The sequence below is a fragment of the Citrus clementina genome, unplaced genomic scaffold (genome assembly GCF_000493195.1).
Source record: "Citrus clementina cultivar Clemenules unplaced genomic scaffold, Citrus_clementina_v1.0 scaffold_5, whole genome shotgun sequence".
Taxonomy (NCBI): domain Eukaryota; kingdom Viridiplantae; phylum Streptophyta; class Magnoliopsida; order Sapindales; family Rutaceae; genus Citrus; species Citrus x clementina.
Window position 1 is genome coordinate 22,939,959 of NW_006262201.1, and position 13,672 is coordinate 22,953,630.

Below are 13,672 nucleotides of genomic sequence, written 5' to 3' on the forward strand. Positions count from 1 at the left end.
TAATTAATAAAGATAATTTTGAATTTTTATTATATAATGAGGATATGTAAATAAATATATAGAATTTGATTAAATATAAAAGTGATTCTCAAAATCAGATTTTGAAAATTTATTCATTCCATACTTTTTCAAAATCTACTATACAATGAGATGATTTTGCCAAAAGTAATTACTAAAAATTAGTTTTTAATTTTTAAAATTACTTTTGAACTTCCCAAAAATAATCCTAACGGACCTTTTTATTTGGGTGGTGTTAGAACTTGTGACTTTTGGATCTTTTAGTTTTTATTGGTTTGATACAATTGTTACCTAAAAATTAATTGTATCTTAAACCCAAACTTCTTCTTCTTCTTTTTGACTAACAAAATAAAAAAACAATAGTGAACACATTCTTTAATAAACAATAAGTAATAACTAAAATCGTGTTAAATTTCTTAAAAATTTTCTTTCACGGTCTGCTAAATATTTTTATTAGTATTTTGATTAAATAAAAATAATTGATTTAATTTTTTTAAAGAAACTTATTAGGTTCATGTAAAGATGTTTTTGTTATTTTAAAAAGTGTAGAAAGTACTCCTAAAAAAAAGTGTGGAAAGTAAAACTTAATTTTTTAAATTTATTAGCTTACTGCATAAATAATTGAGTGTTCATAATGATTTTTAAAGTATAGATAGTCGGACCCTAATATTTTTAATATGGAAATTTTGCTAATATGTTAATGAGAATTAAAAAGATAATTAAGGGAGGCAATTGAGACATTCAGGATAGTTAGGATGGGACATGATTGTGAGCGGTTAGATATTGGTCCTAATTTTGATCACAAATATATAAACAGGACGAGTTTATCTCTACTTACATTCCATTTGATAATTAAGATGAGAGTGGAATCGTCAAATCCCAAATCATCCCGGACCCTTGCCATCAAAGGTACCCTCACTAATAATATCTAAAGAAAAATCTACATCTATTTCATACTTTTTTTTAATGGAAAGAGCCCTCATGGGGCTTGAAATGGTATCCTAAATAATATTGAGAATATCAGGTCATGATTGGGTTTGTGACAAACAAATACTACATAGTTGGGATACGTAGTTATAATGTCCCAATTTATGTAGTATCTATCATTTAATGCACATATAAAGTATTAATCAGCTTAATTAATTTATAAAATCTAAATCTAATTAATAAGTGACACATAAAAGCCAAGTGCAATATATGCAAGTCATGTTTGTCGATCATTACAAAGCTGGCTCTTGAAAACAAGCAAGAAAGCTTAATTAAGAACTTAAAACAAAAAGAAATTTAGATTGAGAACAGTCAAGCCTTATTTTTTTCAAGGATGGAGCTTATAAATCTTCAAGTACCAACATATGCTTGGCCCAATTATTGTTATTAAAAATTCAATATATATATATAAGTATGACATAGCAAAAATTTGATGGTACATATGTCGGAATATACTAGTTCATGGATGCATTTGATTATTGTTTCCATAAATTTGAACCAGGAAGGATAACACGATAAAATTTGATTTTATGGTATGGTTGATTTCATATCTCATGCACTCATTTCTTAAGATAATCAAATTTTCTCTGGCATCTTTTGCAACTGTGGAAATATCAATTATGATCAATCAAAACGATTTCAAAACCTCTCAACGAGACATATTTATAATACAATGTTGTGAAAATTACACCAAATTTTAATTTATTATATATTATTATCCAACGAGCACACAAAAATGAATTCGTACAAATAGAGTTTACCATGTACTACAAGAAACTAGGGTATAAGTGACCCCTAATGTGAATGCAAAAGAAGCCATTATGTATATCACTAACTCCTAGGCTCTAGCTTTGTACCCCGACTTGCTTTTGTTACCCTTTATGTGACGGCCACACCGCTATCACATATGTTAGTTACTACCCGCGTGACGGTAAAGAGCCGTTCGGTATATTACTATTTTATAATTTTAAATTTAAAACTATTCGCTGGACTCCGTGTTACTAGCCACCATCGTAAGCCTAACTGGTTGCCGGCGAACTGCGTAAAACACTGGCCATCTTCTTTTTCATCGTCTTCTCCCTTCATCTTTTGAGGTAAGCTTGTGATTATGTGTTTCTTCTCTTACTTAGCTTGTAATTATAGACTTTGATTTTTTTTTAATTGGCATTGTAGCCGTTATTGTCAATTTTTGTCCCGCCAGCAATATATTTTTATTGCTTCAAGTTGAAGCCCCTGTTTTCTTGTTCCATTGGTGAGTTTGCTCACTCAAATTAATTTTGTTCTGCGGAATTTGCAACGTTCAAATGGATTCGTTTGAATTACTATTGAATTTAGCTTTAATTTCAACATCCATTCTAATGTTTTGCTATTAGATTTACTTTAATTTTATGTTTAAAGCTTCTACAGTGAATAGCGGAGCTTGGGTTTTAGTTTCATTTTCTAGATAACTTGTTTATCCTGTATGCTCACCAAGTGCTTGTTATATTGTCTGATAAGTTATAAACATTGCTGATTTTATATTAATAATGTTACGTTGTATTTTCAGAAATTATAATACAAAAGTTTTTGCAATGGCGTGCATCTACAAACTGAATTGACTTGTAGAATAAGAGCTCGGAGTAGTGTTATGTTCTTGAATAATTGAAAGTTCATATTGTGTAAGAGCATGTAGATGTAAAGCATCATTACCATTTCTACAAAGTGCTTTCATTCTGTTCATATGCTCTTCTTGAACTTTGAAAGGTGCCTCGTTCAAGTCCTAGCTATAACTACTAGCTTTGATTAATTAAGTTCCTATACTAGCTGAAACAGATTTATTTAATTAATTAATTGTGTATGTACTAATTATATTGAAAGTATATGAATTTTTTTTTAACATGAATGACTTCTAAATGACTTAAAAACCTAAAGGATGTGTGAAATAATGCTCATTTCACTTGAATGAGCCCATTAATACTTTTATGTCTATGATTTTCAATATTGGCTAAAGCATTTCAGTTAAGTGGTTTACCTAACAGAGAAAAAAATTTAATAGAAAACTTCAGAGTTCTAACAGAAATATAGTTCACTATGCAGATATAGTTATTTTACGGTATACAAATCAAGTTGTCCTAATCTCAATGCCCCATGACCGATTTTATTTTATATAGTCATTAATTTTTGCCATGGTTTTTTGTGTTTATGAGTTTGAAATAGTGGGATTTGGTGTACCTTAGCATCTTTTGAAAATTCTCTTTAAGTGTGGCCAACAGAAATATACATATAATCAAGTTTCTTAATCGTGTATATTAGTTTTGGGTATGAATGTTCCTATTGTAGTTCTAGGCAAAGCTTCTTCGTTTTGGTCTTCAGATTTCCAGTAGGTTAAGTTAATCAACTATCATAACTGGCTAGCTAGTTATTGTCTGCCTTGGCGCCATTACCCAGGCCATTATATTGCATAGCATAAGGAATAGTGATTAGGTGATTATTAGTGATTTGTTGAGCTTATTATTGACCAAACAAACATATTCGCCTTTGCCCACAACTTAGTTTGATTAGTTATTAGACCACAAAGAGCCTTGATCTATTCATTGGCTTTATTATTTTTATTTGGTTTTTCTTTCAACAATATTGTTGATTTCTTATAAAAATATTCATTGGTTTTTAAACACCTAATCATTGGCTATATGAAGCTAATTAAAAATGAGGCTTTGGATCAATTTCTTCTAACAAGATACAAATGAGCATAACCTTTCTCCTCTAAGTAAATTTTTTTAATATCCTTGATTTGTAAGGATCTGGAGACCTGAAATCCTCTAGATGTTTTTTAACATTGTCAATATTCTTTTTATTCTGAAAAGGAAATAAAAGGTTTTATCTTTCATACCCTAATAGTAAGCTGGCCTTGTCTTAACATGGCTTCCCGAGGATTTGCAAGATTCATAGTTCCCCCAACCACCACCCCCCCCCCCCTCCCACCAAAAAAAAAAGAAAGAAGGAAGATTTTCCAAGATTCACTACCAGGTTTTTTTTTAATTTATTAATTGTGTGTACGTACTAGTTATATGTTGAAAGAATAGGAAGAAGTATTTCAACATGAATGACTTAAAACTTATTGCTCAGTAAACATAATCTGCATCAGTGCGAAAATGTATTTATCGTTTGTATTTTTTATGGTTTTGCTTAAGAAATGATATGTGAAATAATGCTACATTGTATCAGGAATAAATTGAAGAGATTTATGATATTTATGTGTTATTCAAATTTCAGATTCAATTTTAAACTTTTGATACGTGCATTGAAAGCTTAGACTTGTTTAAGAAATTATTAATAGACACATGTTTTATTAGTGTCATCTTTGGATGATAGTGAGGATCATATGTCTATTAATAATTCTTGAATTGTCCAAGCTTGGACAGTTTGGGAATGCATAGTTCTCTCTGGTAGCTAGTAGCTGAAGTTTTTTTCCCACGTAAAAATGGGTTTTTCGGTAGCTGCTCCTCGTGTTCTCTGGGTACGTACTAGGTGAATGGGTGTCATGTGTTGTTTTGGCATAACGCATAAACACTTATATAGCTACGTCGTGAGCTTGGAGAATTATAGGGAGATGGTGCTGAAATTTTTATAAACGTAGAAGAAAACTTTAGGTACTTGAGATTGAAGAAACTTATGCATTCTTGAGTGGGATATGTAGGATTTATCACTTACCTTTGGTAAATAGGAAGGGAATGTTGACTCCTTGAAATATGCCCAAACCCATGGAGTATCTAAATAAGTCTGAAAACCAAACACTGTTACCTACTAGACGACAAAGCAGAAAAATTTTCTTGACTTGCTCACCTTTTAAATAATTGAAACTCAGCTCAATACTTGAATAAGTCTCTGCAGGCACCCCTTCGAAGTTTACCATTGAAGGCTCTCGCAAGGCATTCTTCCATTCATGGAGACTCTTGTTTCTCAGTGCCCTCGCTACAGTAGTCAACGCATGGGCAAACCTCCACATGCCTTAGCCACATTAATTGCTGTAGACTTGAACTTACAACTTTCAACATCATCACCATTCATTATCTTAAACAATCGCCAGGCTTCTTGTTCAGTTAGATTGCCAATCAAAAAGTTATCTTTGGAGCCCATACTTAAAAGCACATTATTATCTCTTGCTGTCAGCAATAGTCTGATAGGTCCCGATCAAATACAGAAAAGCAGTGCCTGATATTCGTTCAATTTATGGTATGAACAACCAGTATTTGTTTTGACTAATTTCCTTCCTTTTAATCGTCATGGTTGCTGCTTATTTATCCAGATAAACATAAAGTATACTACTGATTTGTAGCCTAAAACCTTGGCTCAAATCCAGCCAAATCAAATCAATATTAACAACTAGATAAAAACAAAACAGAAAATAAATTAACTTGATTCTTGGCAACAACTTTGATGTAGTCTTTTTGTTAGAGTACAATTTATGCACTAGTTTTGCATTATTTACTTCCTTTAATATCGATGTTTTGCACTTAATAATAATGATTAACTTGTGTTTTATTTTTGTAGGTGCAATTCTATTGATTGGTGCTAAAATTGAGCTACAAGATGATATTTGAGGATCATTGATTTCTTGGAGAAATTATGAGCTTCAGAAAAACTGTGTTGATAAGGTGTGGGCACGTGCCGTCAACTGCGGACCTACAGTTTTTAGTTTAACGTATTTTATATTTTTGGTTATTTTTGTAATTATGAATTTAATATTTAGATAATACTTTAGATATCAGTATTTTATTGTAAAAAGAACTTTAGAGGAGAAGAGGGAGAAGAGAATTTAAGGGAGGAATGTATTGTGAAAAGGAGAGATTTTTGAAAAGAGAAAAACCCTAGATCTAAATTTTTCTCTTTTCTCTATGAGGAACTAAACCTATTATTCTGGTTGAAGGTTAATGAAGGTTTGATTCATCACTACTGTGAGATCTTTCTTATGCTTTAATTATTTTATTATTTTTTGGGTATTTGTTTATTCTCTGAATTATTGTCATGATTATGTTTGTTAATTAGATAATTGACCACTATTTAATTATCAACTTAATATGTTGTCAATTAAATGATTTATCGTATGAAGATTTTAATGTTTGTGACAAATAGCATAGCAGTGCATTGTGTTATGAGAATAAACAATCTAATTTAAATGAACCATTGTATGCGTTTATTTATTAGAATTTGGGTCTCTCTGGATTTTCAGGCTGTCAATTGATTAAATCCTATGATCGTATCTAGGTTGTCTATTGATTAGGGAAATAACCAACGGTCGTACTTTGGTTATCGATTAGTTAAGAAGAGATTGACTATTAGAGGGTCTCAGTAGCTATAACCGATCTATTCATAAGTAGTAGTGATTTATAATTGAATCAATGATCAGTAATCAAATCAAGCTGAGTTAATTCCTTCAACCAGAGCTTTTTCCAATTTGAATTAAAATTTTAATTTGCATTCTTGTTATTTTTATTTGATTTTTATTATTGTCAACAATCCCCCCATTTTGCAATTTACTTTTTAAAAGAATTTAAATAATTACCGATCTCTGTGGACACGACCTTACTCAATCACTATACATAATTTATTTAGAGTAGGTATTTATTTTTACTGGCTTCGACAACCATCACTTTTACTTCAATATCAATTCCTCACGTGCTCTTATTCCAACTAACTCGCATGAAAGTGTTATGTGGGAGATCAATTGCATGGCTTGCATGGGCATGGTTTGCATGGTCAAACAAAGTCCACAAGCTTGCTGCTTGGCTTTGAAACTCTAGCTGATCTCCTTGGTTGTCTATCAAAGTCTACATCCTTTATGATTATTTCCAAAAAGAATTCCAACGGTCTCCAAATCAAGATGTTTCCAGATATTATCTAGAATCACAAGAATCTTATTCTCACTCTTCAATCGTTCATTCAGCTTGCTAGCTCTTCTATATTCAGCTTCATGGGACAACTCCAGACCTAACTTCTCTGTAATTTCCCCTTGAATCTTTTTTTATCTCTGGAGTTTATGAAACCTCTGATAAAACCACCCGATAAAACAACTTCTTTTCCCTGGCTTGCCTAGCAAACTCCTTCACCAGTGTGGTCTTTCCAATGCCGCCGATGCCGTACACCCCAATAATGCTGACATTCGCCTCAGTCAATGCATTTTTTATAGATTGCAAAGTAGAAAGTCTTGATTCGAAGGCCTCGTAACCATTGCTAGAGTTAAGCCATATCTGCTCCGGAATGGTACCGTGGGAAACAGTATCAAACTTCTTAACTTCTTCTCCAAGTTCAATAATGGCCTTCACCTCCGTCTCTGCTTTCTTGCTAAGCTGATAGCGACTCTTCCAAATAGGACTCAAGCCCTTGACACAGCGCTTATTCGTTGACTCCTCATCTTCAATGAATTTGGCTGCCCGGTCAATGATGCCGTTCGTACTTCGCACTAACCAGCCACTTTTCAACCTTCTCTTCAATCTCTTCCCCTTTTTCTTTCGCCTCTGAAACCCTGCGCTGAATGCTCGTACGTTCAACCTTCAACTTCTCCATTTCCGCCTTGATATTCTCAAAGTTGGCATTGTAGTTCCGCTTTCGCAAATAAACAAGTTGGCGTGCAGTTGGAGGAGCCAAGCATTTTACAAGTTCCAAGACGATAGTCACAATGATTTCCAGCATCTCGAAGCCTGACAAAAACGTAGAAGCGAAGAAGGCCAAAGGAAAGTAAAAACAAAGAGACAGCGATAGGACAAGCAATTGTGTTTTTCAGATGAGATGAAGGAAACAAGAAAAGGGTTTCTATCACGACGTAAAGAGCTAAAAGAGCTGATGGGTACAGAATTAGAAATGAGACTGAGGAGTGAACAAAGCTAAATAATAACAGAACAAGAACAATGACGAATAGAAGAAACAGTACCAAAGAGCCGTTTAGATGATTAGAATGAAACTAAGCGACTGGAAAGAGTGGATAGTAGACTAAAGAGAAAGTGATTGATTATTTTAGGAGGCCAATTAACGTAATGACAGATCCGGTTTCGATGTTTGTAATTTGAATATGAGGTAAATCGATTCTTTGTCGAGCCAGTCAAATACAAACCCAAATTAGTAAAACACGAGCCGGCAACTTTTACTCACACAAAAGCCAATAATATATTGGGATCACGCAACATTGCAATAAAGTTATCATCAAGTTGTAGCCTTCTTATTCAATCAATTATAGCATTATCTCTAGCTCTGTATTTTTTTTAAAAAATATTATTCAAAAGATGTCTGTCATTAATTTTTCAATGATTAAAATTATAATTTTTGTTTAATATATATAACGTAAAATTTTAAAAGAATCAGACATGCATTAGGGTAAAAAATAAAAAATATGGAGGTAGCTTTTAACTAGGTAATTGGCTCAACTATGGATCAGTGTGAGATCACTATTTTTCTTATAAAAAAAAAAAATTCCAGCCAAACAATTGTCGCAAAATTTTAATATAAATTACAAAAAAAAGACAATATTTTCTAAAATCATAGCAATAATTTATATTTTGAATACCTGTAAATAAACCACTTAGACAATATTCAGTATGTGTATATGTATGTATGTATGTATGTATGTATGTATGTATGTACGACCAATATAACAGTTCAAATTCCTCGAGAAGTAATAATAGGATGCATCTGACAAACCTCTTAATACCATGATGAAATTGAATGGTCTTCATACATGCTTGGCAGAGCTCTAACATCTGTTTTGTGGGGAATGGTGGCTGACCGCTGTGGTCGAAAGCCTGTAATAATAATAGGATGCATCACAGTGTTAGTGACCTCTATTTTCAAATGATCAAGCTTGAAATTGATGATATTTTGGCAATTTCTGGGTTTCTTATTTGTCTTAAAATGCTCACAGGGTTATTTTTAACACTCTCTTTGGGCTTAGTGTTAGTTTCTGGATGGCCATAGCTACAAGGTTTCTCCTTGGGGCTTTGAATGGTTTACTTGGACCAATTAAGGTATTGATTGGGGGTATTTGTTGATAATTCCAATTTAACTCCTGTAAATATTTGTACTCAAACTTCTCTTGCACCACCAGGCATATGCATGTGAAATATTGCGCGATCAACACAAAACTTTAGGACTGTCAACGGTGAGCTTATCAGTTCGTGAATGATTGCAAAGTTCTTGAGAAAATTTTATAGCATCATTTACCTTGAGAACTACGATATAATTTCAGCTCAGTACAGCATGGGGCACAGGATTGATTATTGGCCCTGCAGTGGGTGGCTTTTTGGCCCAGGTTCGGCAATTTTTACTTGATTATTATGCGCTTTTTTTTTTTTTTGAATTTTTAGTAGTTTGGCTTGATAAATATTATTCTTATATATATTCGTGGATAATTTTGCAATCCAGCCAGCAGAGAAATATCCAAAGGCATTTTCCAAAGAATCTATGTTTGGAAAGTAAGTGAATTTTTACTGCCATTAGCCTTATCTTTTTCTGTAATACTTTCAATATGATGGTATTTTGAAAAACAAATTTATGCAGGTTTCCTTACTTCCTTCCCTGTCTCTGTATGTCACTCTTTGCTTTTGCGGTAACTATTGCTTCTTGCTGGATTCCGGTACGTAGCCTTTAGCTCTCTTTTCAAGCTGAATTGTACATGTAATAGCAACTCTCCCATAACTTCAAATTTTCTTATGGGTGAGACTATAAAATATAACTTTCGCTTCTCTTATAATGACTACATTGACACCATCACATGCTTTTTGATGCAGGAGACATTGCACAAACACAATGAAGATGGTGTATCACTTGATGTATCATGTGATGCTTTGGAATCCGCCTGTGGGTCCAATGCAGAATTTAAACAAGATGAAGGAAGTGAGGAGGCCACTGCTAAGAAAAGCCTCATGAAGAATTGGCCCTTTATTTCTTCTACTATTGTTTATTGTGTTTTCTCGCTTCATGATATCGCTTACACCGAGGTATAAACATCTCTACCTGAGTTTGATTGTTTATATATATATATATATATATATATATATATATATATATTCTACTTTATTATGACATAAAAATGTTCCAATCCAAAATCTAAACTATTTTAATGTTCGGAAAAGTTATTGTTGATGCCGAAATCTGGATGAGTTGGTCAAATCTCAGATCCCTGCATCAGCATTAAATTTGTTTGGTGGGAAGCTGATGATTAGTTAGCACCATGAGCAGATTTTCTATGAGCAGATGTTCTGTGAGCAAACAACCCATGAGCAGACGATCCATGAGCAGAGAACCCATGAGCAGACAATCCATGAGCAGACGATCCATGAACAGAGAACCCATGAGCAGACAATCCATGAGCAGACAACCCATGAGCAGACAATCCATGAGCAGACGATCCATGAGCAGAGAACTCATGAGCAGACAATCCATGAGCAGATAACCCGTGAGCAGACGATCCATGAGCAGAGAACCCATGAGCAGACAATCCATGAGCAGATAACCTGTGAGCCTGTGAACACAACCAACAGTCAGGAGGTGCCGGAAGTTTTTCCGGCGAGAACTCTCCGACGCTCAAGTCAGCGATTCGGGTCTTACTTGGAAAAACCCATACCACAATTCATGTGGCTTAATTATGATTGCTTTAAACAAAAAGCTTTTAAGTAAATTTAAAGGAAAAAAATTCACAATAATCAATCTTAAAGAAATCACAGGCGAAAGAGAAATTTCTCAGTAGTAGAGGAAGAAAAAGGTCCAATGGGTTCAGTTGCTTAGAGAGAGAGAGAGAGAGAGAGAGAGAGCTAGAAGAATCCCCCCTTAGGGTTTTTATATGAAAATATAGCGGTTTTTATCCTCTCCCATAGGATTCTCAAGAAAACTACTAATTTTCAGCCCACTAAGAATATGGTCCCTAATATTTCGGAGAAAATGTTTTGACTGAATCGTGTTTTCTGGTAACTTCCTAGTCGAGGTGACCAATAACATCCTGGTCGAGGTGATGTGCTTGAGGTCACCACATATTATTCTGGTCGAGGTCATCACATATTATCCTGGTCGAGGTGATCAATAATATCCTGGTCGAGGTGATCTGCTCGAGGTCACTACATATTATTCTGGTCGAGGTGATCTGCTTGAGGTGACCAATAACATCCTGGTCGAGGTGACCAATAATATCCTGGTCGAGGTGATCTGCTCGAGGTCACCACATATTATTCTGGTCGATGTGAACTATAATATCCTGGTCGAGATGATCTGCTCAACCAGTTATTAAGCCACATGGTTTAATAGTCCAATGACCAATGGCTTTCCCGAACTTGAATAAAGTCCAGGATCCTGGATCAGATCGCTTTCTGTTAGATATTTGCAAAGTTATCTCTTAACTTCTACCTGAAACAGAGGGTGCTATTGCTGTTGATGGGATTGTTTTGAGTTTTATACATAAAGAAGACATATGGCTATTACTGATCCTAAGAATTTCTTATCTATGTAATTTTTTTAAATCATAATATTGCAACTATTCTGTTAGATATTTTCACTGTGGGCTATCAGCCCGTGGAAGTACGGGGGTCTGAGTTACTCAACCGAAAATGCTGGCCAAGTTCTTGCCATCTCAGGTGCAAAACCAATACTCTTGTTGCCCATTTATACTTATTACGAAACTGAAAATGTTACTCGTTCCTCTTAACTTCTTTTCTCATGCATCAACCCCACAAAACTGCTTATTGATTGTCCTCAACTCCTCATTTTGAACTTACTGCAGGATTCAGCCTCCTTGTTTTTCAACTTACTCTATACCCTTACGTTGAGAGGATGATCGGGCCAATAATAATAACACGCATTGCAGGGGTAAAATTTTGAACAAACCATGTGGCATTTAGATCATTTGATAGTTTGTTTCAAACATATTTGTTTATAAAATACTTTTCTTCATGGATTTGGTGACGTAATTTTCTATGTATATACAGGTTTTATCGATACCGCTTTTGACAAGTTACACTTACATAGCAATGTTATCTGGGTTCAGCCTTGCCTTATTGATAAACTGTGCTTCTGTGATGAAGAATGTTTTATCTGTAAGTGGATATCCTAATCATTGATCCATATACTTAGGTTATATTACCCATTAGCAAGAATGTATAAAAATTATTTTATATCTTCTTTATCAGAAATGTTGTAATTCTCTTTCACTTTTCCTGAATTATAACATCAGGTGTCTATAATGACTGGATTGTTCCTTCTGCAAAACAGAGCAGTGGTAAATATATTTTCTTTTGTTTGTTTAGTACATTTCCATGCTTTCAGCTTTTTCATGCTTTGTATGTGTCAAAAGTTTAAATTATTTTTTTGGTTTATGGTATAATAACAGGAACAGCATTATACCATAATGGACTTGCTATGACTGTGGTGTCGCTTACCAAAACTGCCGGTCCAGCTGTAGGAGGTGCTCTGTAAGTGTCCTATTGATTTTGTAAAATTATATGTAAATGATGTTATAATTTTTTTTCATTAATTGGGGTTCTGGCAGATTTTCTTAGTCACAAAAGCGTCAAGGTGCTGGTTTCCTCCCAGGTATGAATTTACTAATGAAATTTCTCACTAGTATGTGAATTACTTGGTGCTAATTAACTTAATCAGCTGCTTAAACTAAAGTGCAGGTAACCAGATGATTTTCTTCATTCTGAATTTGGTTGAGGCACTTGGAGTAATATTGACATTCAAACCGTTTCTGATTCAACGTGCCACATGAGTAGAGAAAAGATGCACCTGTTGAAATATTAAAATACATATCTAGCAAATTAAAGTTTTCAAAATCTATCAGGAATTTGATTATTTGTGTGGTTGCCACTCGCCATATTTTGTGTTACTGTTCTAACGGCTTAAATATGAAAATGGTTGTTGGTGCTCACAAATTGATTGCTGGTAACATTAATTGCTCAATATTTATCTCTGTTGATGTTTCAACTTATTCATTGTCAGTAATACCACAATTTATCTTCACAATGATTCTATCTAGAAAGAAATTTTCATATCAAGTAAAATATTGAAGCCATAAAGAGTCTTATTCAAGAGCCTTAATTAAGTACTAAAGTTTTCTGCCATGATTTCAATGGTAACACATTCGGAGCTTTTACTCCAGGGGCTTCACAGAAGAGAGACCTGATGGAACCAGGCATTAGAATTTATGATGACGGAAAATTGGACGTTGAGATTGAAAATATAGAGAAACACAAGTTTTTGAAAAGTCTGAAATTTTATTAATAGATAGGTCTGAATAACAAAATTTGGATTTTGGACCCTCTTTATACTAATTCTAAATATTACGAATTTACCAAAATAAGCAAACCTAAAATATTATTATATAATAACATTCTTCTAATAAAAATAAAATAAATCGTACTTAAATCTTATATTTGTAGAAAAAAAATAAAAATCTTGAAAATAATAAGAAAAATAAGAAAATATCTTAAACTTGTAAAATAACTATGAAACAAATAGAATTTCTAGCTGGACCACGAGACCAATACAATGTTATAGTAATAGATTAATGATATATTATACGCCCTAGATAGATATCTATAACTCAAGTTATGATCTCAGAGCGATATCCTACTCATCATATGCAACCATTGGTTGCATCAACTTTGTTCCAAAATTAACAAGAAACCAACCGACGCATTGCAAATAATTT

General features: G+C 33.5%; 1 pseudogene; it reads left to right on the forward strand.

Moving 5' to 3' along the window:
* LOC18040971 overlaps nucleotides 1–12,730 on the forward strand; it is a 36,971-nt pseudogene extending 24,241 nt beyond the window's left edge.
* The last annotated feature ends 942 nt before the right edge of the window (nucleotides 12,731–13,672 follow it).